The sequence below is a fragment of the Serinus canaria genome, chromosome 3 (assembly GCF_022539315.1).
Source record: "Serinus canaria isolate serCan28SL12 chromosome 3, serCan2020, whole genome shotgun sequence".
Classification (NCBI taxonomy): domain Eukaryota; kingdom Metazoa; phylum Chordata; class Aves; order Passeriformes; family Fringillidae; genus Serinus; species Serinus canaria.
Window position 1 is genome coordinate 38,370,532 of NC_066316.1, and position 23,702 is coordinate 38,394,233.

The following is a 23,702-nucleotide window of genomic DNA, read 5'->3' on the forward strand; positions in this document are numbered from 1 at the left end:
GGTCCACCCACCGGACAGAAGCAGCACAAGAGATCTGAGTCCTACAATGGCTCCCCAAAACCTCCTTCTTCCCCGCCTGCTTCTCAATACCCCTACCACTGCCCCAGCTCCCTTTCTGGCTCCCTCTGCCAGGTCAGCCCACAGCTGTGCTCACTGCGGGATTCAGTCACTTCCTGACATTCAGCGCCGTGCAGGGTGACCAGGAGCAGATGTATATGAGCAATCAGAGCAGAGTGGGAGATCTAACACCGCAACCAGCAGCACATGGAGAGCATGTCAGGCAAGAGAAGGAGAAAAAAAAAAAAAAAAAAAAAAAAAAAAAAAAAAAAGAAAGAGAAGAAAACGAGAGAAGGGGAAAAGGGGAAAAAAAAAAAACCAACAAAAACCTAAACCACAGACGTCTCAATACTTTCCATGTGGTGCCGCTAAGGAGGAAATCGCCTCCATTTGCTACGTGCAGAGCCGGGTGTCCGCACAGCGGCCGGGAAGAGAAGGGAGCCTGTTTCCCAGGTGGGGAGGAGGGGCTGCCGGCGGAGCTGCAGCCGGGAGGAAGGTGCCTCCCACACCCACGCGGGACCGTGGGAGTGGCGGGGCCGTGCCGGCCGTGGCTGTGCTGCGGGGACACCGGGCCGGGGCTCCTGGGGTCCCGCTGCCCAAGGCGGGGCGCGGCCGCGCCGCTCCAGCGCTGTTCCGCTCGGGAATGCCGCACGGGGATCCTGCGCCCGCTCCCAGCGCCAGGGGCTGCGGGACACCGGCCCCTTATCCTGCATCCTTATCCTGTCCTGCTGCTTGGGCTGGCGTGCCGGCTCTGACCCCCCCTCCCCGTGTGGTACCGTGTGCGTTTTCCCACCGCCCAAAGCAGAGGCCAGGGGAGATGAGGACAAATTTCCCAACCCCTGCTGCGTCCCGCTGAGCAGGGTGGTGGGTGGGACGAAGGCTACAATGTCCCCCCGCTCCCTTCTCGTGACTGCCCCTCTGGCCTCTGCACCCACCAGAGTGCTGCCAGCCTGCCACGGCAGCTGCCTCTTGCTGTGCCCTGTCCCCTCCCTGGGCCTCCTGCCCAGCCCAGCCGCCTCTGGGAGCTGCTGCCCCCATCCTTCATCCCGGCTGGCAGCCATTTCTGCTGGGGCAGGAGAGGGGGAAGGATGCTCCCGCTCAAGGTCCCTATCTGAGGCACACCCAGATTGCTGCTTGCAGGATGATAGCAGAGGATGCAGCACCTGAGGACAACTGAAGTCCCCCTGGAATTTCGAGGGCTTATCCTGTGAGGTGCTGAACACCTCAGAGGATGAGGAGTCCCTTCTCTCCAGCTACTCCTTCCTCATTTCCACCATCACCACCAACACCACAGCAACCCCTTCTTCATCCACAGACTTGTTTCTGGGCTGGTACCACAAGGTCCCTGCTCCTCACCCTGTCCCACAGCACAGCTAGACATGCTGCAAAAGCCACCCCTCCCTGCCCACCCCCAGCACCAGAGTGGAGCACACTCCTTGTGCCAGCCTCACTGGGGCAGGGAGAGCCTTGGGCTGAGGGGTGGCACCACATTACCTCACACACTTGGATCAGGAGGCAAAGTCCCTGATCAGAGGTCTGCCACAATCACACCTGGGCTTTGCAAGCCAGGGAAAGCCCGTGGTGTGCAAGATGAGCAAGGTCAGGTTAAGGGCAGGGGCTCAGCCTAGGGACCAGGGCACAAGAAGCCCTTCCCCCACTGCCCTGGGCACCTCAGTGGAAAGCAAAGAGGTGTTTGCTGTGGCCTCGCTGCTCTCATGTCCAAGCTGCTGTCCTCCACAGCCCACAGAGCACATGGGCGTGAGGGACACACATCCAAAGCGTTTCTCCAGCTGTGAAAAGGGACCACCAGAAAGGCTGGGAAAATACCTTCTGCTGCCTGCAGCAAACACCTCAGCTGTGAACTGTAAAGTCAGCCTGGTTCTATTCCAGGCTGCCTAAACACCAGCCCAGACCCCCTGAGTGCCTTCCCCGTCATATCTGCAGGATCACAGCTGCTAAGGAAGTTACAGCCCTCCCATCCCCTCTCTGGGAAGCCACTACTCTGTCCCAGTTTGACCCATGTCACTGGGGCCTTGCCTAATCTCATTTGCACAGGGGGGGAACCCTCGTAATCCACAGATCTGCATTCATGCCAGGTAAAGCACAATCAACCTTTAGGCCATTGCTGTTTCCTGGGAAAATACAGGATTACCAGGGCCAAGTAATGGGAAATCCAAATGGCCCACTTTAGAAACTGTCTGCTACAAAAAAGGCTCTGGAGGGGAAGACAATATTTTGATGGCTGTGGAGTCTTTTTCAAATTCATCAACCATAAAACAGGGAAGCAAGACAGTGTATAGCACAACCCATACCATTTTGGCTAGTCCATCACTTTTCCCACACTCCTGCTCATCCTCAGAAGACCCCATGTGATCAGTGCCAAGACCCATCACAGATTTTTGTGGGATGCACTGGGGTACAGATCATTTGGCAAAGCCTTCGAGCCTCCTGTGAAATGCAGAGGAAAGCTTCAGACTGACCTCACACAAGTCTCCAGCTCCCCACTGGAGAGAGAAGGATGCCAGTGCAGGTCTCAAAAATGTCACTCAGTTCACCTCCTGACCCACAAGACCTTCTGGCAAGTATGGTGTCTGTAGGATACCACAGGAATCAGGATCCTGGGAAGTCCACCCCGAGACCCTCCCCAACCTTTTGCAAAGAGCAAAACTTACCTCCAAACACCTCCTGACATGTGGGACTCTCCCCATTGGGATGTCTCATGGTTCCCCTGCAAATTGTCACAGCTGGAGACTTCCTGGGCACCTTCTGCAATGGAGAGGGCTGTCAGGCGGTGAGGCTGTGTGTCCTAGCTCTGCAGCAGCCAGCCAGCTCCTGCTGGAGGGGCTGTCCAGCTCTGTACTCACCACTGTGCTTTATCAAATGTACATGGGCAAGAGCTGATGGTGCCTTACTGAGGAAGGTCCAGTCCATCTGCCTGCAGGACGGGTGACCCCCTCACCACACGCAGAGCTTGGAAGCAGCCCCAGCATAAGTGGGTGCAAAGCCATGAGACAGTGGCTTGGTTTTTCCTGGGAATCAACTCCTGTGGTGCCCATAGGAACTAGCAGTCCCCCAGAAAAGCACAGGGACTTCCAACAGGGACCCCATTTCATTTTCCAGGAAGGTGTAGGGAGGTGGCATCTTCTGCCTGCTGGTGGTGAAGGCACAGTGGGGATGATGCCATACCATGCTGTCCATGGGCAGAACACTCACTTCTACTAGGCATCTCTCCCTGTGTTGGTTCGTTAATTTATTTTTCATTTTCTCCCCCCCCCCAGCTTTCTTCCTCCTCCTTCTTTTCCCCTAATCCATGAACAAGACTCTCAGAGCAAGAGGAGAGAAAACCAGCACAGCTGCAGATTGGATCAGCGGCGTGCTGGCAGGCAGGCACGCACAGCTGGGAGAGGGGAGCACGCTCTCACACACACAAAGCAGCACCAAATGGAGCCCGTGGAAGAAGGCCAGGGGCGGCCAGTGACTCACATCCCTGGCCTCCTTCAGCTTCAAACCGAGGAACACCAGTAGGTGACCAAGGCTGGCAGGAGATAGCACAATGCTGGAGCCGTGCTGAGCACCCACAAGCCACCCAAGCAAAGGATGGACAAACTCTCCTGACCTCGGAGGCTGCTCATCACATCGTGGGGGCAGCCAGATGCAAAGCACCACATCATCTTCTGTGGATCTGAGTCTAAATATTTATTTCCTTGTCCAAGCCCTGACATGTCCCTCCTTTCTTCTTCATTTGTCAAAAGCATCCATATCACCAGTGGCAAGAAATACTTAAATGGAAGAGAGATGCCACAGACTCAGCAGATGGGCAGAAAGGAAAGTGTGTGGCTTGCTCCTCACTGAGCACCCAGGAGATGTGGAGAGCCCTTCCCATGGCAGAGGTGGAGAGTAAGGAGGCTCTTGTGAAAATTGCAGCTGCACCATGAGTTCCTGTTCTCCACCTCTTGGGTTATTCTCTCCCCTCCCCAAACACCCCAGTGACACAGCAGGGCCTGGGATGACTGCCAGACTCTCCTTGCTCAGAGGCTATTTAGTCTCCCAGAGAGGAGAAAGAATGCTTATGGGAAACTGCCAGCAGAGCAAAACCAGCACCCTGAGGACACACAGCACCTTTGCAAAGGACTTCCTAGCCCTGTCTGCACCCACTGCAGGGTCAGCTTCTTGCCTTCCCTTGTCTTCTGTGACAGCAGTGGCCTGTGCCAGGCAGGGCACAGCAGTGGTGCACGAGAGAGAGGAGGGAAAAGGGCCCTGAGCTGATGAAGCATCAGCACCCACCTCTCAGTGCACTGTGTTTCAGCAGGTAAACAAGGACTTAAGGCTTCTGCCATCCTCTGCAACCCTCCATGCTGCAGTGCAGCCCTCTGCCATTTGCTGTGGCCCAGCTGAACATCCCAGTGCTGGTCTCCTTGGAATATGACTTCCTCCCATTCCTTGGCAGCATCACTTTTGTTTGGGATACTGACTCCCCGGCTTGACAGAACACAGACACAGCACAGACCACCAGAAGAGAAGCTGGTAAAGCACCATTTCATCGTGCTGCAGAAAAATGGGAGAGGATACTGTACTGCCCTGAGTGGTGGTACAGCCTTGTCCAGCCCTGCCTGCCCCCAGAGCCCCCATCTTCAGCCATCTCCTCTTGCTCATCTGCACTTCCCAGCACATGTTGGTCTGTGATGCCTGGCTCTGCTCTTCCCTCCCCTCCTCGCCCTGGGGCAAGGATCACACAGCCTTCCGCTGATGCAGAATGTGTTGCAGGATACACCACCACTCAGAGCTGCCATGAGGTGTAAGCTTGAGGTAGCTGGAAAGCACTGGTATAAGCTGACCAAGTCTACTGTGCCTAAGAAATCAAACTATCTCCACTTCAAGTGCCATCTCCAAACCAGGGCATACCACTCACAGCTTAAAGATGGGCCAGACTGTCATTCTGGCGTGAAGGAGAAAGAAAATGAAGGCAAAAAAGGATGAAAGTTTGAGTTTCCTTCACCCTGACCAAACATTATCACCATTCCAGCAGAGCTATGAAAGCAATGACACAAGGGACAGGTATTGCAGGTAAGTCTGCTCCTTCCCAGCACTGTGGACCTGCAGTCACTCTTCCCATGCCAAGCACTGTTATTCAGCTGGTTTTAACTAGGCCATGATAAAATGTTTGGGTTGTACTTCATCTGGCTGGTTAGCTGCCTAATGCTGAAGTATCTAAGCAAATAGAGTTATAAAATATATAATTTCAGCCAAAATGATTCATCTACTTCCAAGAACATTGTAAGGGGAAATGCTTTGGTTTCTCTTGCTTTTGTTACAGAGAAATCTGATGACCTTTTCTTTGAAGAGTTCTTCAAGCTGCATGTTTTTGGCATGCAGACTTGAAGTTTGGCAAAAGGAGAAGCAGGGAAGGCCTTTGGTTTAGTCCAGATGCACCCTTTGCTGCCGCCAAACTTAGCCAAGCCTTTGAAATGTTCCGTTTCACATGTGCTCCCTTAAGGCAGTCTTACTGAGCTTACCGGCCCAATTCCCTAAAACTTTTCCCCTTTCAGGATGCACTGCAGCCAGGGGCTGAGCAGGATTTCTAGAGAAGCAAAGCTGTGGATCGCTGCAATCCAAATCACAAGTCAGGTCCATCCCTTTGACTAGGCAGCTCCTGCCACCTCACACCTGGCCCCATCCTGGCTCAGACAGAATGAGCAGTGCATGAACAGGCATTTGGGGAAAGGTGCTGACTGGACCAGGAGACAAACCCAGGAACTGCTATGAAGAGGGAGGATTTGGGATGGGAATTTAACTGAAGGGAAACTGGACTGAATCTAGGAGGGAAAAGGAAGTTGAACCTCCATAAGGGCTCAGTATGGAGAAATGCAACCAACTTAGAGCACAGGACAAGGCTGCAGCCCTGGAGAGAGCTGAGGAATCCCAAGAAGAAATGAGGAGAGGGGCAGGAGGAGGGGACAGCCACCTGCTGAGTATTTCCAGCAATAAATGAGGCAAACACTCATTTAAACCAAGGTGTGTTGGACAGCATTGCAGGCAGACGTGACAGCCAAAAGGTGTGCAGGGGGCATAAGAGCTGACTTTGGAGGTGTCAGGACAAGACCACATCTGCAAAAAGGTTTCTTTTAACAGGAGGTATGGAGGAGTAGCTGCATGTCGTGGAAATACACTGTGAGTGCTCCTGCTGGTAGGGGGTGAATCAGTCCTGCACCGTGATGCCCTGCTGGTGGGAACCAACAGAGCCCTTTAAGAGTGAGCTGAGAGTCTACGAGAGGTGTGCAGGCTCCCCTCTCGGAAGACAGAGGAGGGAATTCACCAGAAAGTAATAGACTGGAAATCAGAACACTGCTCCCAAACAGGGAGGGACACATCTCACACTCTGTGGTGCAAATGAAACACTCCAATGTGTCCGAGGCTCAGAATAGCACTATTTGTTTGTTTCTTTATTTATTTTCATTGTGATGGCTCTGGTTTTGCTTGGAAGCAGCTGCACTGAAGTCTTCGCAGCTCTGAGGTCTCCAACCTCAGCTGCAGCCCAAAGGAGGGCAGAAGGTTTGGAGATCATCCAAGAAAACATTTGAAGCTTGTGAGCCTTGCTTCGCACTAACATTACGAGCCCCCTTCACAGTCATACCTCATTAGCTGTAGGAACCAGTGCAAACAGACTTTAGCCTTTCCTGGAACCACTGTTCTCCATGAATGAGCAGTCAACACTACCAGTCTCTGCTTTTGCTTTGTTTTTCCCTCAAGGAGGAAAATTTCCCTACCACTTTCTTAAAAATGAAGAAATGCAAAAGCAACACACATTAAAAAAAAAAAAAAAGCAGTGCTTACCCTCATAAAGCAGCAAAGCCTCTTCATTTTTCTCCCAGAATCCCCCAGGAAGCCCAGAACAAATCCAGTCACTTTTTCTTAGGAAGCACATCTCCTCTTCCTGATTTCATACCTAGGTAAGAGCAGAAAGTCTGTATTCAGGCTGTGTCAGCAGCATGGGGGTGGCTCGTCCATCTTCCAGCCAAGGTGCCAGCCAGTGACTCATCCACCATGGAAATCAGGGCACATGAAGCAGAAGAATGGAGAAAGCAGTGGTCCATGTCATTCCAAGTGCGTCACTTTGCCAGGAGATGGGGTCACAGGTTTTGGCAAGCCTGATGGGCAGAGCTGGACCTCAAGCTGTGGGGAAAATTATGAGGAAAATTTGTGCATGTGAGGGCCATTGGGAAAGGGAGCATTGGTGGGCAGCTTTCCCCTGAAAGGTTTTCTGCATGGAGTGACTGCAGAGTATCTCTTGGAGTTTTCTCTTTGTATTAGAATATCTTGAGTCAGAAGGGACCCACAAGGATCATCGAGTCCAAATTATAACCAAGCGTTGAGTATTGAATTTTTTATTCAGCTGTAATAGCAGGTTCTGTATTCTGCAGGGAGCTTTTACCTTTTAATACAAACCTGAACTCCTGAAAGCTGGGCAGTCTGGCAAAATGCCCTCCCTCTTCCAGGCCTTCCCTGTGAAGAACAAGGGCTGCCTCCTGGTCCCCAGGTCCTGCCCTGCCAGACAATCCCCTGCCATGGAGACTCCCATTCAGCACCATGGCCATGCCACCACATTTTGTTAGCAGGGCATTGTGGCCCACAGTGGGACCAGTGGTCCAGCTAGGGTGCCGAGCCTGCAAAAAGACAAGATGGTCATGAGCTACCTGGACTGTAGCTCCCAGGAGACAGAGCAGTGTCGATACCAGGTCTGCGTTTTAACCTCTCTCTCTAGAGGAAGGCTGGGCAGGCATCCAAACTGGGGTAACCCTCAGGAACTGCCCAACCCAAGTGGCTTTCACAGGAGAATTTGGCATCAGAAGAAGGACAGATGAGATTTGTCTGCTGAAGTCCTTCTGCCCTCAACTTCTCCACAGAGTGGCTCCTGACAGCTGTTTCTCCATCATTTCACCACAGCACTTTCAGTTTTGGCCAAACCGAAAGATGAGCCTTTCCAGCCTCAAAGCTGGGAATCTGCCGAGGCGAGCTAGACTTTAGCAGAGATCATTTGCCTCACAAATTGATCTGAGAGCTCCTCCAAGGGGCAGTGGCACTGCTAACCCACCATTCCTCTCCCCGTGGTAGCCGCAGGTATCTGCAGAGCTGTCAGACCTGTGATGCTCAGCAACCTCAGGCGTCTGCTCCACTTTCTCTGGGAGAGACAGCCAGGACACTTAGCTGAGCTCAAGCAGCTCCCACGCAGCGGGCCAGCGCTCAGTGCCAGGGGATGTGTGTGCAGAGCCAGCCGGAGGTAGAATTTGAGCCTGCTTTCTCTGAGACACTCAGGGCCAAGTCCAGAGGAAAAGGCGAAGAAAGGCTTTGCTGTCAGAGTCAGGGTTTACAACCAGCCGTAAATGGCCTTGGTCCCTGAAGTTCCCATGGTGACAGCCCTGATGGGAACAGAGCTGTCTCCTCTGTCCAGTCCCCACCAGCCCTTCCCAGGTCAGGGGGTGCAGTTGCCTGGCACAGCCTGGGTGAGGTCACCCAGCTCTGGCACCTCTGAGATGGGGAACAAAGTGCAGCCCCAGCTCCAGGGGAGCAGCAGCCAGGGCACCTTGCACAGCATCCCTCTAGGTATGAGCTGCAAATGCAGCAGCTTTAGGCCTTGATGCTTCTCCTCCAGCTGGGTACAGGGTTTGCTATTCACCTCCTTCCACTCAGATTCCAACAGGCAAGAGATTGGAGACAGCAATGGATGGACCATCTCTCCATTGGACGCAGGCACAGAAGACCTTTCACCAAGGTCAAAAGCAAGCTTTCTGGAGAGGAAGGCTGTTTGCAACACATGGACTTTGCTACAAGCTTTTTTTCACTTACTAGCTAAGTTTTCTTTGCTGGTGTCTGACCAACTTGACTTATAACTCTTCCCAAAATATTATATTCTTTGCTTGTTATATCAGCTTGCTTACAGAAGGAGGAGAGGCCCTGCAGAGGCATCAATGTGCAGTGCAGATCAAGGTTTGCCCCCAGGGAAGGCTCTCTTTGACCTACTGGGAGACCATGGGTGAATCCCTTGGGTCTTCTGTGTCAAAGACTCATGTGCATTAAAAAAAAGACATAGCTTTTTGCCTGCTCTTGCTCTGTCTTCCATGCTCTAAGAGAAAAATCTTGTGGAGATAGATGGATGGATGACATCCCACCATGGGAACTCCTCTAGATTCCCAGCAAGTGTGACTGGTCCCAGCAGACTATCCCTGCTGTGGACACTGCTGCCTGAGCCTATTACCCCTGACTCCCCACAGAGCTGATGGGAAGAAAAAGCATTTTTAGGACTTGACCAAGAGATCTTGTTTGATTCATCTACTTGATGATGAAACAACTGATGCCTTGTAAGTGCTACTGGCTGCTCATGAAGTCCAGGACATCTTGGTGACGTTAGGTGTCTCCACTGCAGAGCCTGAGACGTGGTCAGACAACTCATGCTGGCCATGGCAGCTGCAGTTAGGATGCACAGATGGTGTGGCTCCGGTGAGTGAAAGAGCTGACTTTTCCCCAGTCATCTCTCTGTGTGTAATTCCTCTTAAGGCAGAAGGCCTTGCCTTGGCTGGTTATGGCATCACTGTGCAATGAACATGAGTCACTGCTGTAACAAGCTGAATTACGACTCCTTGCTCACCGAGTTTAAAACAGAGGAAGGCAGCTTAAGCAAATGGAAGGGCCTAAGCATGTGAAAAATGTTCCCTTTTCAAAACTGCCATTAGCCAATTGGAAAACTCTGTATTTGGGTTGCAAGTCTATGCCAAGTCTCTGTCTGAGGCTCAGTTCAAACACTCAGGCTATATAATCCCTTCCAGTCTGGGCTCATAATGGAAATGCCAACAGACCGTTAAGCACAGCGGTACTGCCAGGTTTTGCTATAATTAAACACACACAGGAAAAGGTATAAATAACCAGGTTAAATTAAGGCAGGGGGCTGTGACCGAAGGGATCTCCGGGAAAGCCTGAAACCTGGTTGTGCCTGACTGGTTCAGGGGTGGTCGACGGGGGACTTGGGATTTGTGCCTGGCTCAGGTGAACCCTCTCTAGCAGATGCTGTGTATTAAAATGAAGTCAGCTGGCAACAAGCCCCTGCAGAGCATGATGTTGCAGCCCCCAGGTCTGTGCTCCTGCCCTTGAGGAGCAGCTAAACCTTGTCTTACAGAAAGCCAGGTGAGGGGGGAAATGGGAGCCTTGCTGCCTTCTGAGTCACACTCGACCTTGCTGGGTTTATTTGCCCTGTTGGGGGCCCATGTTTGTTGTTTGCCACCTTGTCGTCATCTCCACAACAACCAGATGAAGTGGCCTGAGGAAATGATGATGCAGGAGCCATAGATAGAAAAGGTTAAATATATAGCAAAGAAAGAGTGGCAGAGGAGGCAGAGACTTCCTTCTGGGATGCTGGTTCCAGCAGACCACTCAGTCCACAGCCTGCAGGTCCCCCAAGGGAAGCACCTCTCTGCAGCACACAGGTATGGCAAAGCGGCCAGCAGAGACACGGCGGGTTCCACTCTCTCCTCTCTGCAGATTGTTCCCACTTTGACATCCCAGCTGTCTGGCAATAAACCCTCCTGCTGGCTGTAAATGCTGGGGAAAGGGGGAACACCCCCAAAGAGGACACTGGCTTAGGTGTGCCAGCAGACAAGTAAAGCTAGAAAAAAGGCAGATTCACAAGAGAAACACTCCCAAGCCAGCCTTTTTCCCTCTGATGATGTGTGTAGGTAACACCACAGGAATGCTGCAGGACTCTCAGGGAAGGCAGCGTAGGCTGCAGGATGCACCAGTGCCACTGCACCATCCCATCCTCACTCGGGGCAGCAGTGCCAGGTCGAGAGTTTTTTAGCAGAATTAGCTGCACGCACACATCCCTCATGGTTTTCTTCTTGTGACTCTAACTCAGCTTGAATGAGTTTTCTGGGCCAACTCTTCTAAATTTGTATCAGTATCCAGGGAGCTTTAGTAAATAGCACAGTAAATATTTGTTTTTGATATTTGTTTTTCAAAAAGACAATGAGGCAGCAGCCACACACCAGGACACGGCCACGCGTGCGACCTCAGGCGATCGCTGAGCTCACCCTGCATCTGAAAACCGAGGCTCGCTTTTCTGTCTAAAGAAATAACTTCCCTGGGATTAATGTGAAAAAGACCCCCTCCACTGAAACCAGATCCATGCATGTTCTAGCACATACACGTTACTGTGTATGGTCGTATATCTTTCTGAACAGAGTCGTCATGCACCAAATCTTGCACTTTTCAAAAAAAGAAAAAGCTCATTTCCAGCCTGCAAGACCAAGTCTGACCTCAGCTTGTGCTTCCCCAGCTGAGCTAATAACACTCCCAACCCCCAAAATATGGAGGCAGCTCAGAATGGAAATGTTAAAGAGCCATAATTCCAGAGGATGTGAATGGCTAATTCTGTACATTCAGATGAAACAGAGGGGAAATATACTGAATGGAGCCCATGTATAAGATCATATGAAATGTAAAAAGACTTGTTGTTCAGTGCACACACTGCCTCTTCAATCTAGTTCTGTTTAAATGCCCATTCTTTTCGTTTGGCATCTCCTTGTCCCTCGATGGCTGAATCAAAAGAGGAACGAAATAATGACACAAAGATTTTTAAAAACTCAGCTCCAGCTGCAGCAGGGAGAAGCCTGAAGCGAAACGTGAGAGCGTACAGCTCTTTGTTAAGGCTTCCTTGGCTATAGAATATGGTATATGAAACGCCTGGCGGATCCCGTTTGGTCCTATGGAGGGAGAGCTCTTAAGGTGGCTCTCTTTGGTTTGTGGAGGATTGCGGGAAGCCTTCCCCACATTTGCAGGCAGCAAGCGTCCCACCTGCAGAGACCCTAGGGCCCAGATGGTTCCCCCTCCCAGCACCCCGGGGGCCCAGGGCACTCTCTCCCCTGACAGTGGGTGGTCCAGCCTTTTTTTGTCTTTTCCTTCATTGTAGCTGCCACAGTACATCAGGAAACCAAACTCAGCACTTCTTGTTGGGAGACGGTTCCAATTTATACAGATTTCTAAGAAATAAATACATTTTATTCCGTGCCTCTAAGGTATTTTTGCATGCCCAGCTGGCAGAGCCACACATACAACTGCTACAAAGTGTTGGTGCCAGTGGAGAGCAGCTCACAATCCCCAGTCAGAGCTTTTCCCAAACTCTGCATTTGGAAGTTGGTGGAACAGTCGATGCCCTGATGACTGCAGGGACCCCAGTGTCACCATCCCAGCAGGGCTGGGACCGAGCTGGGGCAAGGCTCCTGTCACCTCCATATCTCCAGCAGCCACGGGAATGTTCAGCAGGTCCTTGCACCAGATGCCTCACCACGGCCTCCTTGCAAATGCTGCCTTCTGGGATAGGTCATCACCCAGAGCATCCACTTCTGGAAAGGAAAACCACCATTGCCTCAGCTCTCTGGCAGAGGAGAAACCAGGGAGAGACGGTGTGATGCAGAGGAGGAGGCTTCCGAGGGTGGGGCCAGCTCTCCCCACCAGTCTGCCACTCGGTCCCTTGGCCAGTGCCATGAACAGCAACACCAAAAAACATCCAGTAAGGGCTGCGGTGACCGGCTCCCCACAGCGGAGAATCTTGGAGCCATATTGCTTAATCTAAACAAATGTTCAGTGAACATCAACAATAATTCATTTTCCGTGGGCTGAATACTTTTCCTCTCCGAGGCTCTTCCAGCAGCTGTGGCTGATTTCTGCTTATGCCCAGCATGCCTTCCCCAGGACCCCCCACCTTCACGGTCACCACGGTGGCTCTCAGCATGTCTACTCACAGACACCAGCCCTTGGCACATGCTGGGAGTGGGCTCTTTCCAGGGGTTCCCTGGGGGAAAGCTTAGTGATGCTGGCATGCCCTGACCTAACATCAGCACTGAAGGCCCAGTAGGCAACCTGTGCACCTGGGCAGGTATGAAAATCACTCCTCAGCATTGAAGGATTCTCTGTACTCTGTGTTACTTGGGAAGTGGCGTCCCTGTATGTTGTGCCTACCCCACCTCACAGCTGCTGGCACCACAGGGGCAGTACAAGCCGAGTGCCATGCCTGGACAGGCAGCAGGACGCTTCCCTGCTGCAAGGAGCACAGGTCTGCCCTGCTCAGCTCTTTGCCTGGCCGAAGATCCTTGCAAAGCACCAGGGAGAAATTTCCAAAGGCATTTGGTCACCTGAGTACCCCTGGCTATCTTTGCTGAATCCCTGAGAGAAGGGGTGCCATGACCACTGCTGCCTGCTGCCAGGGCTGTGCCCTGGCCACATGTGCTGCCGGGGGACATCAGGAGACACGTCACCTGCCTGTCCCGGGGGCTGGTAAGGAGGAGCACGTTCCTCCACAGCCACTGAAGCCACCTCCTGACGCCTGCACGCGTGGCTGCCAGAAGGCTGTCATAGTGCAGGGGAGGACAGCCAGAGGGGCCATGTGATCCCCTCGCTGCTATTCCTGGTGCCCCGTGAGGCTGGAGGACTGTCACACGGAGTGAGGATCACCCAGCTGTAGTGTACAAGCCAGGTGAGTCCAGCTGTGTTGACAGCAAATTCCTAATTAGTTCATTACATCAGATGGCCAAACACTCAGAGTCATTACAGTCATTACCCGAGGATGGCCTACGTGCCCGGCAGAGCGTGCTCCCCTGATCCCTGCTTCCCAAAACAGGACTGGGAGAGCCAGACAAGCTCACCCTGGAAAAGGGACATGCTGTGTGGTGTGCCCAGCAGGCCAACAAGCTCCATGTCCCGCAAACCACATGGGGAAAACCCAGCGAGACAAAGTGCCAGGCACGCAGCAAATGGCCTGAGTGTGGCTGTCCTACACGGCAAGGTCTCATCCTGCCCGTGCATGGATGTGGAGTGGGTGTCCCCCACAGCCACGGGGACCTGAGCACAGGATGGTGCACAGCACACCAGCTCCCCCATCCTGCTCTCCTCCACCTGAGGCTGCAGGCAGGCATTATCCCGTCCTTTCCAACCGCTGCCTGAGGACAGAGATCTGGGCATGCATTTGGGTGCCCCTCAGCAAAGAGGTATCAGGGCAAGCTCCCTGTGTGCAGGTTTGCAGAGGAATCCTTTCCCCAGGAGCTCGGCCAGACACCGTGTGAGTGCGGGACGGTGGGTCGGAGCCCTGCCACACACCCACTCCTGCAGCACCACAGAGCAGTGGCACTGCTGCCTCAGAGGTAGCACAGGCAGGTTTGGCAGGGATTTATGTATCTTGGAGGAGCTTTCCCTGTGGTGGTAGCTGGAAGTGATTCTGAATACTTAGCTGGTTTAATATGAAAACAAAAATCCCTGGATTGACAGCTTGTCCGAGCAAGGCACCGTTTGAGTTCCTGGCAGCCAAGCAGTGAGAACTAAGGCTGGTCACAGGGTGGAGGTAGGAAACTGCAGGCCCAGCTGAGCAGCTGGGCTCTGCTCCGTGCTTCATCTGGAGTTTAGATGCTCTTCTTTCCTCAAGCCAGGCTAACACAGGGTGGCAAGGTGTGCCCTCATCCTCCCTGGGCTTGAGCCCCATCAAGGCCTGTGATGCCAGTGGCTTGGAGGTGCTGCAAAGTGCCAGACCAGGCAGGGACCTCCTGCCCACCACAATGTGGAAGCATCTATGTCACTAGAGGCTCTCCTGTCCTCCTCCTGCATCCCCTCACAGCCCCAGGGGCACCTCACTCCACTGGATGGTGAGTTCTCCTCTTGCCTGCTCTCTGGATGAAAGATCCAGGATGCCACTGAAGCACAGACACCATTAGAGTAACCACCTCCCAGCACACAGCAATCCTACCTAACTGGTTCAGACAAGTGGTGATGAAAAGCCCTGTGTCCTGCTGAAACCACTGTGGGATTTAGGTCAGGCAGGCGGGATCATCCAGGCAAGTGCAGGACCAGTGTGCCTGAACTGGTGACCAAACAGTTCCAAAGACACCACCATATCTGCATGACATCATTCCTGGGGCACAGCTGGCCATGCTGAAGGGGTCAGTGCTGCAGCACCATCCTTGCCCATCCCCTAAATAACGTGGGTGCTGCTGAAAAATGGGGCCCAGCCACTGCAAGCACTGTTCTGGCACTTTCTGTGGGGTCCCTGGCCCCACACCCTAGGACAGGTCTGCTCCTGCATAGTGGCATGGGGGTGGCACATGGGTAAGTACCCCCACAAGGAAGTGGATCAATGTGCTACTTGGAAAAGACCTTCTCTCCTGGAGAAGCACCTCTCTGAGAGTCTCATCCAGAGCTCCCCCTAAGTAGCTCTGCACCTCCAACGCTCCCCAGAAGGCAACCTCACCAGTGCAGGCAGACAAAGCTGCCTCTGAAGGAAACTTCATCCCCCATGCGACAGAATGAGCAGGGTGGATAGGAAAGCAGCGATTACCCCAGCTCACTCCCTGCTGGGAACAGCAAGGGCTGGTTCCTGGTGCATTGCCGCAGGATCCACACCCGCCCTAGGGGGAGAGGGAAGCTGTAGGGCTGTGCTCAGTCACTTCTTCCGCTCAGTCACCCGACAGCTGTGCCAGTGAAGCTATTGTCCTGGTCCCCATAGTGGGAAATCCCAGATCCAGCTGGAAATGACCAACACATAAAGGCCCAGGTGAGCCTCGGAGGCCCCAAGAACGAACAAAAAAAGGGGCTTTTCCTCTCCTTATATGAAAGCACCAAGCAGACCTCACTTCCTGCCTCTGACACCAAATATCAGGGAGTTACTCAGCTTCTTCTCTTGGCTTTCCCCACCAAAGGGGATCTCGAATGCAAGCGGTGGGTCATTGGAGAGCAGGATGTGTGGCTGTGAACATGCCCCAGGGCACAAAGAAGCTGCAGGAGAAGAGGATGTCCCGGCACTGCCCTGCGAGCCCGAGCATGGAAACAGGCAGCAGGGAGTTTGCTGACCGCACGGGGCGGCTGTGCCCCCCAAAGCCCAGCCTGCTCCCGGCACCCCACCCTGGGAGTGCCCACAGGGCACCGAGGGGCCCAAGGAGAGTAGCGCTGGGCCACGCTGGGGCCATAAGTCACGGTGGCAGTCCGGCGTAAAACCCGTGTGGTCCCGCTCGCCCGGGGCGCGGGCAGCCGGCCGGGGCGGCGGTGCCGGTGCCGATGCCGGAGCCGGTGCCGGAGCCATCTCCATCTCCTCGAGGACACCTTAACGGCGGTGCCCGCGGGCGCCTCCCGCCGCCCGCCCCGCTCGGCTCCCGCCGCTCCTCGCGGGGAAGCAGCTGACTCGGGGCGGCTGCCAGCGCTGCTGGCTGCTGGATCCGGCCGCGGCAACGTGCAGCCCGACATGTAAACCGGGCAGGCCTATGCTAATGGCGGGGGGAGGGTGCCTGGCGCAGGGGCGAGGGGGACGGAGGTGGAGGCCGGAGCACAGCCAGAAAATTCCCCCCCCCCTCTCCGCCCCCCCGCTTCTCCATCACCACCTCCCCGCATCCATCTGCCTCCCCTCCTCCTCCTCCATTCATAAAATCCGGGCGGCACTGCCACCTACCGTAGCTGCGACGGCCGGCCCGCCGCTCCTCTCGGCCCGCGGGCAGCCCCCAGCCCAGCCTCCCTGCCCCCGGCACCCAGCCGCACCCCCGGGCCCTGCCCGCGGGTCCCGGCCCCACCGCCAGCCCCGTCCCAGCCGCGTCCCCGAAGCCCACACCAGACTTCCCACGGGGCAGAACGGCAATCCTGTCCTTGCCCTTAACACCAAGTTGGGGTCTCTCCGTCCAGCCCCTCACCCCAGCCTCAGGTGTGCCCCAGCTGTATCTGGGCTGGTCTCCTCGCCACCCTGGGGTGAGCACCGCCGGGAGCTGAGCGGTCAGCCCCACCGCCGCCCAACCTGCTGGAAATCAGAAGACAGACGGCAGTATCCTACCTATGCTGTCTGGTTTCCCACCCATAGGGAAACCCCCAGCTCCTATTTTCAAGCACCTCCTTAAAACCACAAAACCCTCTCTCAGCACGGGGGAGATAGAGGAGATGACAGCCTGAGACAAGTCATGGGCCTTAGGTTTCAAAAAAGAGATTAAAGTAGCACATACCCGCCAGGAGAAGGGTGAGTGAAGCCGTCAGTCATAGTCCCTGCTCAGGAAGAAACCCAAGCAAACCCCTCCAGGAAGAGACACTGAAGGGCAGCCCCTTTTCCTCAGCAATCCCTTTCCAATTCCCCACTGGGAAGGGCCGAGACTCCCACCGCCCTCTCCTTGTAGCGTTCTGCTCTCCGTTCTCGGCACACAATGGGGCAAGCCCTGCTTGGGTCCCCAACACCCACAGGAATAAACTGAATAAAGTGCTGTGCTTTCCCACACCAGGAGACTCTCCCCAGTCCCGCATGACTTTCTTTTCCTCCCTCCCTCCCTCTCCTCTAACAAAGGATAGATATCCCCAGTCAGTAAAGACGGCAACCCCACATCTCAGTGGGAAGTGAGCAGCCCTGCAGGGCAGCACGGGCCGCACCTCCAGGCTCATGGACGCATGAGCAGGAGCAGCAAGCTCTCTAGCCAGGTGTCCCCTTGGCAGCATTTCAGCTCACACCAGCCTCCCTCTTTGTTCACCACAGTTCTCTCCACCAGGACTAAAGCCTCGATGAAGTGGGAGAAAGGGAAGAGGGGGAATTTGGACAGGCCCAACAGAACCTGCACGCGGGTCAGCGTGTGCAATGCCTGTGCAGGTGGAAGACCTTGTGCTTGAAGCTGAATGGGGAACACTGAGCATCTCTACAGGGAACAGAGGGAGGGAGGGAACTAGGGAGGGAGAGAGGAAAAAAAAAATCTTGTGAGTGCAGAGTTTGCAAAATGAGCTGGTGGTAAATAGCTGGAGGATAGACAGCGTCTCTGTACGTGAGGCGCAGCACGGAGAACAGCACCTGAGCGAGGCTGGGCCACTGCTCGCTCCAGCATCGCACGTCACTCACTGATGCATCCTCCTCCCCAGCCTGCTCTCTCTCTGCACCAGCTTCCCCGCCTCCACCACGAAAATGCAGTGGGAAAAATGGGTTCTTCCCCACGCTCAGTGCAGCCACAAAGCATAGAGCAGGGAGAAGCACAACTGAACTTGATTCAAGGTCCAGCAGGTGCCTGCCAAGGGAGATTCAGTACCACGAACCTCCTGATCCCCTTTTCCTGCTGGGAACCCACAGCCCCCTTGAGCTCAGTGTCTCCTCACGCCCCCGCTCAGCTGCTTTCTTCCCTGAGCAATGGCAGCCGTGTTTGCCAACACTCCCTGCTCGCTAGTGCTGCTATCCAAGGCCCTTTGTTCCCCTCGTCGTGCAGCCTTCCTTCGCATTCCGCGGCCAGACGCTGAGGCCCAGCACAACTCATCTCACCTGGGGTGCTCCAGACGGGAGACCACCAGCTTTCCGTCCCTCCTCTGAAAGACCAGGCAAAACTCACACAGCACCTGGAAAACGTGTCTCCCTCCCTAGGTGGGAAAAGGAAGAGATGCCATCCTTTCCCTGGAGAGAGGCGCGCTCAGGGGGGTCGGTGACAGCACACCCTGCCCCTCATTTGCAGTTTGGCGAGGCGTGCTCCCCAGGCCCGCCGGGATCGCCGGTCCCACGGGCGGCAGCCGGCGGTCCCGCCGCCCGGTTCCGTGGGAAGGCAGCCCGGCACCCGCCTGACACCCTGTGGCTGCCTGCCGCCTTGCAGGGACGTGGAACGGGATCGGGATGATGATGCTGCGTGGGAGGGGGCACACAGGGTCTCTTCGCGGAGCAAAGCTGACAGGAGCAGGGAGAAACCACAGACCGGGCACATGCCTGACTCCTGCCACCCGCCATGCAGGGATGAAATGCTGCATACTTTAATAAAGCAGCACACACGTGTCCCAGCAGTTTCCATAAGTGCCCATGGATTCAGCCCAGCACGTCCGGGAGGAAAAGAATTTCAATTTACTGCTAGCTGATGCCACAGACTGATATGAGTGTACAGGACCTCTTGCTCTAGGGCAGCACGTGACGGCAGGGTCTGCTATATTAATGCCCCAACAGATGGGAGGCTCCTAAGAACATCCACATGGGTTTCACGCCCCCCAGAGACTCTTCCCTAATGCACAGCAAGGCCTTTTTCCTGCTCCTCCCTGGCTTTACTCACCTGCTGCCTGCAGGATGAATTTCTACTTTTCAAAGCACAAGGGCTGGGGTCTCTGCAGGGGCTGCAGTAAAACATTGTTATTTGCACACCACCGACCCCACAGGGCGCTCACTTGCTGCAGCCCCATGTGAGGTGTGAGGGTCACATTGACTACGTGTGGCATGTGTCCCGCCCAGGTCGGAATGGGGGACACCCTCGTGCAGGAGTGCTGCACCCTTGCAATTCCCATTGCTCAGCGCTAAGCCTGCAGCATGGCCGAGGCACCAGCAGCAGCTATGCCGCTACAGGACCCCATCCCAGGGAAATTCCTGCAGCAGCTGTGGGTGGAGCTAGCACTCACCCCTCTTAGGGAAGGGGGAGGAATAGCTCCGTGTGGTGCTCCAGGGGAGTTACTGATCCTGAGCAGCCTTCCCTTTTCTCATCCCTGGAAAAGCTGCCAGTAGACTGGGGGCAGGGGGAGGTGAAGGTGTTTTTCTTGAGAGCTAAGCCTCCTTGGAGCAGGAGGCCCTTGCTCCAGATGATCTCCTAGGTAACCCAAATGAAGCCCTGCAACCTCGATAGGAAAGCTTATCTCCATTTAGGAGGGAATCCTTTGTGTACTCTTACTGACCTGCCTCCTGTCTCCGTTTTACAAACCCCAGGGGAGGTCCCACCCTTCCTCCTCTCAAGGCCTTGAAAGGAGTCCTCCAAACCCCACCAAGCATGGCACATGGCTGCAGGCTTGATTCTCCCGCAGGAACATCAGCCGTGCCCAGGGAGCTGGTGATCCCTTCTCACGACATTCATTCCCGGCCTCCCCCGGGCATCCACAGCTCCGCAGCCTCTGCAGGAGAAAGGCTGTGCCTCATTCTCTGGCCTTCTTGGGGCAGAGCTCCCCCTTGCTGAGAGCTCATTGGCAGCGGGGCAGTGAAGCCATCGGCAGCTTTCTCTGCCCTGACTTTCTCTGGCTGCAGCTTGGAGAGATTTTGACCTGATACTCTGTCCCTGCACGTCTCTCTGGCTGGAACCCAGCGGGAATAAACGGAGACATTCAGATGATGCATCGCAGGGGAACCATTTTAATTAAAAGTGATGCTTTGGTCAGCGGGGTACGGATTTCTTTGGGAATATAGGGAGGAGAAGTGAGCTGGGTGAGTTATGGAGGGGGGGTTGAGGAGATGTGCTTTGTCAGGGTTAGCTCTGAACTCAGCAGCTTTGCCAGGGAAGTGGAAAGTGGCAGGGGGAGCTCAATCCTCAGAGGCCTTACCGTGGGGCTGGTGCTCTTGGCAATGCTTAACAGTGTCCTGAAAGCCTGGTGCAAACTGGGGTATGCCCTCCCCCCAAACCCAAAGCATTTGCTGCTCCCCGAATACTAATCCCTTTCCCAGCAGAGAAGGGGGAATGCCTGTGCACTGCTTACGGATGTTTAGGGGTACAGGGACCTCATGTTAACTCTCTAGCTCTGCCAGAAAACAAATCTAAAAGCTCAGCAGGGCCCTGCACCAGGTGGATTAGTGCAGCAAAGTGGGGAGCCACCGCAGCCACAGCCACCTCCTGTAGGTGGGAATCACCACAAGGCCCGATGTCCCGCTGCAATCTCAGCTGCTGTGTTCACAGCTCTGCTGGCAGAGGGGATCCATCACTGCTGGAGGGTTAGGACCAGAAATTACTTGTTTGGGTTCGAGGAAGAATTAGGCAAGGGGATTCTTCTTCACACAGAAGTGAGGAATCACCTGAGACTGGGAGGCTTGAAAGAGGGCCAAGCCCTGGTGTCCATCCTAAAAAGCCTCTCTTAGGCTGGTTTTCTAGCTAGAGCCTAGTCCATCCTGGGCATCTTCCTGCCTTCAAGAAGGATGCTCTGGGAAAAGTTCCCAGACACCAAACCACAAAATTTTAAATTACCAGGAATGTTTTTCCATTCAAACACCTACTAGGTCTGTTTTCTGCTTCTGGGACAGCCATGGTAAACCACATCCAAGCCCTGCATGCTGCACCTGCCCACAGCCATATTCCTGGAGAAGTCAGAGGTGGAGCAGCCTCCAGCCTGGCGCAGAGGCAGGTGCCATGATGCTGAGAAGTACCACACTCCTGTCCCAGCAAAGATGCATCCCACCACCTTCCCACCTTGGCTAGCAGTAGCCTGGCCATGTGGCCAGCACTGAACCCACCACATAAACCACAATTACATCTCAGGTAACATGGGGAGCATTTCCAGCCTGCTCTGCTGGTTGCTGTGAAGAGCCATATTTACCAATCAGCAATAGCAAGACAGAGGGAGCATGGCAGGAAGATGGGTGGCATAGGATGGAGGTGGGGAATTTATGCCACTGGACCATGGCAATGCCTGGTGAGACAGTGAGGAAAGGGTGGAGAGTGACTACGTGATGCTTCTCAGGGAGAACTGATCTTATTAATAAAAGCTGCTCCTTCCCAAGGCCTTGATAATCTCTCCTGCTGCAGATTATTTACAGCTGTGGAATTTAATACTCCAATGAACAAAGCTCTCTGAAGCACAGAGGGAGCAAGCAGACTGTTAACCCTTCTGCATGGCACCAGGGGCTTTCCGCTCAGGTTTGATGTCTCAATGCAGCTGAGCCACAGGCTGCCACAGCCCCAAGAGATCTCAGCACCTATGAGGCCAGCACCCAAGCCAGGCTGAGACTCAGTAGAAGGTCAACTCAAAGGCCATTCAAACTCCTGGATTCTGTTAATTAAAAAGGCAGGCCAGTGAATAGTGCTCAGAGGCAGAACTTGGGCAGGGCTGGGGGACTGTGTTGCCAGTGAGGTGTTGCTGCATTACACCACCAGGTAAGCACTTGACCTTACAGGTACTGGGTCAATAAACTCAGCCTCCAGGGTTAGGAGATTGTCAGCCCTGGGTAAGTTATCCACCCCTGACATTCAGTTTCAGGTGTGTGAAACTGAATCAGCTGAGACCTGGGAGCCTTGCTGCGAGTCTGCAGCACTGCTGGGGACACAGCTGCAGCACAGCCCTCCTGCTGCCTTCCCTGGGACCAAAGAGCTCATGGCTAAAATACATGCATTAGTATATGCATCTACTAGTATATGCTCTGCAATGTAACCCCTTCCTCAGAGTGTCTTGAAATCTGGTGCATCTCAAGAGGAAAGCATAGGAACCATCAGACTTGGCTTATTGCCTTAAATACAGGTGATTTGGAGGGGGAGATAATAGGGTGGGCTTGAGGCACAGCCTGCCGAAATCAGAGGTGAGAGGGATGTACAGGAAGGGCTGGGTAATCATATGGGCTTGTCCCACCAGTGCGTGGTCCTGGTTTGAGTGTAGGCATTGCTGAATGGGATGGGCACAAGACAGCAGCTAGGGTAAGGTGTGGGCTGACAGATGGAGAAAGAAAGGCAAACACCAGCCTCACCTGCATGCTAAAATCCACTGACCACTCCATAACAAAGCGGCAGGTTTTAGGGGAGCCATGGCTGCAGCCTGGGTTTGGTCTGCACCTCTCTCAGCATGCCTGTACTTCCGACATTCCCCAAGGACCCCACAAATTGTTGGTCTAGTTCTGCATAGCATCCTTTAAAGGGTCACAGTAGCATCCCTGCCATAAACTAGGTAACCATAATCTCTAGACATGATAAACAGCCCCTATCCACTCCCCCCTAGTCCATGTAGGAAAAAGCAGAATTCATGTGGGATCTTTTGTCCCCACAGTCAGTAAAAGCCTGGCTGCTGAAGTGCAGGAAACACAGAGCTTGTGCACCAAATCTGGAGTCCCTTGGGGTGGTAGTCCCTTTATATCTCAGCAGCACTCAGCCTTTGCACATTACCAGAGCAGCACAGAACACCTGCCCTAAAACCTCAGCATATGCCCCCCAGGTTATGCAGCCCCACTGCTCTGAACTTCAACCCCTCTCCCTACAGTTCCTCTCCCTGCCCTGTGATGCCATCTAGCAAGGATTGCTCAGGGCTCTTCCCCATCCTTCAACCACCCACAAAGGAGTAGCTGGAGGTTGTAGAAAGTAGTTTAGCTCAGCCTCAGGTGGCCCAAAATTTGCACAGGACAGCCCATCAATGCTGCATTTCCCCATTCTTGAAAGTCTTTATGTTTGTTCAGCTTCCCACAGAAACACAAGGTACTGCCTGCCAGTCATCACTCTGCACTGGCAGTGTTCTGCCCTTGAGTTTTCCTGCAAGCAAGGCAGGCTGGCAAAGTGGAGACACCAGCAGTGAAGGGAGCACAGGGAGAAGGGGAAGCGTGTATCCCACCCCCACAGAGCCTGATGGGTATTTGGAGATCCTCCCCTGCAGTCAGGAGGACAGCCTGGGTTCCCTCTTCCCCATGTTCCACTGCCTGAGCTGTCAAGCCTTCATGAGGAAATTGCCTCTGCAGGGCTGCATTTGATGCCCTGGAGGTTCCCATGTCCTCAGCCCACCCCACTGCAGTGAGGGCTCCTGGGAACCTATTCCTCTTCCACAAGGCACAGTCAAGGCAAAGTGTGGGATTTGTTAAGCCGGTTAAACCAGCTATTTACAGATGTTAGCATTACAAAACATGGATTGGAGGTTTCTTGGAGCTGTCTAGAGCCTCTGGAAGAATGTCCAAGAGCCAGGAGTCAGGCCCTGGAAACAAGGGC

At 54.2% G+C, this 23,702-nt stretch overlaps 1 long non-coding RNA gene across 2 annotated transcripts in view; it reads right to left on the reverse strand.

The window, feature by feature from the left end:
- The window catches only part of LOC108962372 (uncharacterized), a 49,452-nt gene extending 30,836 nt beyond the window's left edge, over window positions 1–18,616 (reverse strand). For both annotated transcript variants that reach the window (XR_007777212.1, XR_001990948.3), the window contains exons 1-4: window positions 18,347–18,616; window positions 7,501–7,718; window positions 6,889–7,000; window positions 2,730–2,823 (exon numbers count right to left, since the gene is read on the reverse strand). This is a non-coding gene — a long non-coding RNA (uncharacterized LOC108962372). The remainder of the gene's footprint in view (window positions 1–2,729; window positions 2,824–6,888; window positions 7,001–7,500; window positions 7,719–18,346) is intronic.
- Between the last annotated feature and the right edge of the window lie 5,086 nt (window positions 18,617–23,702).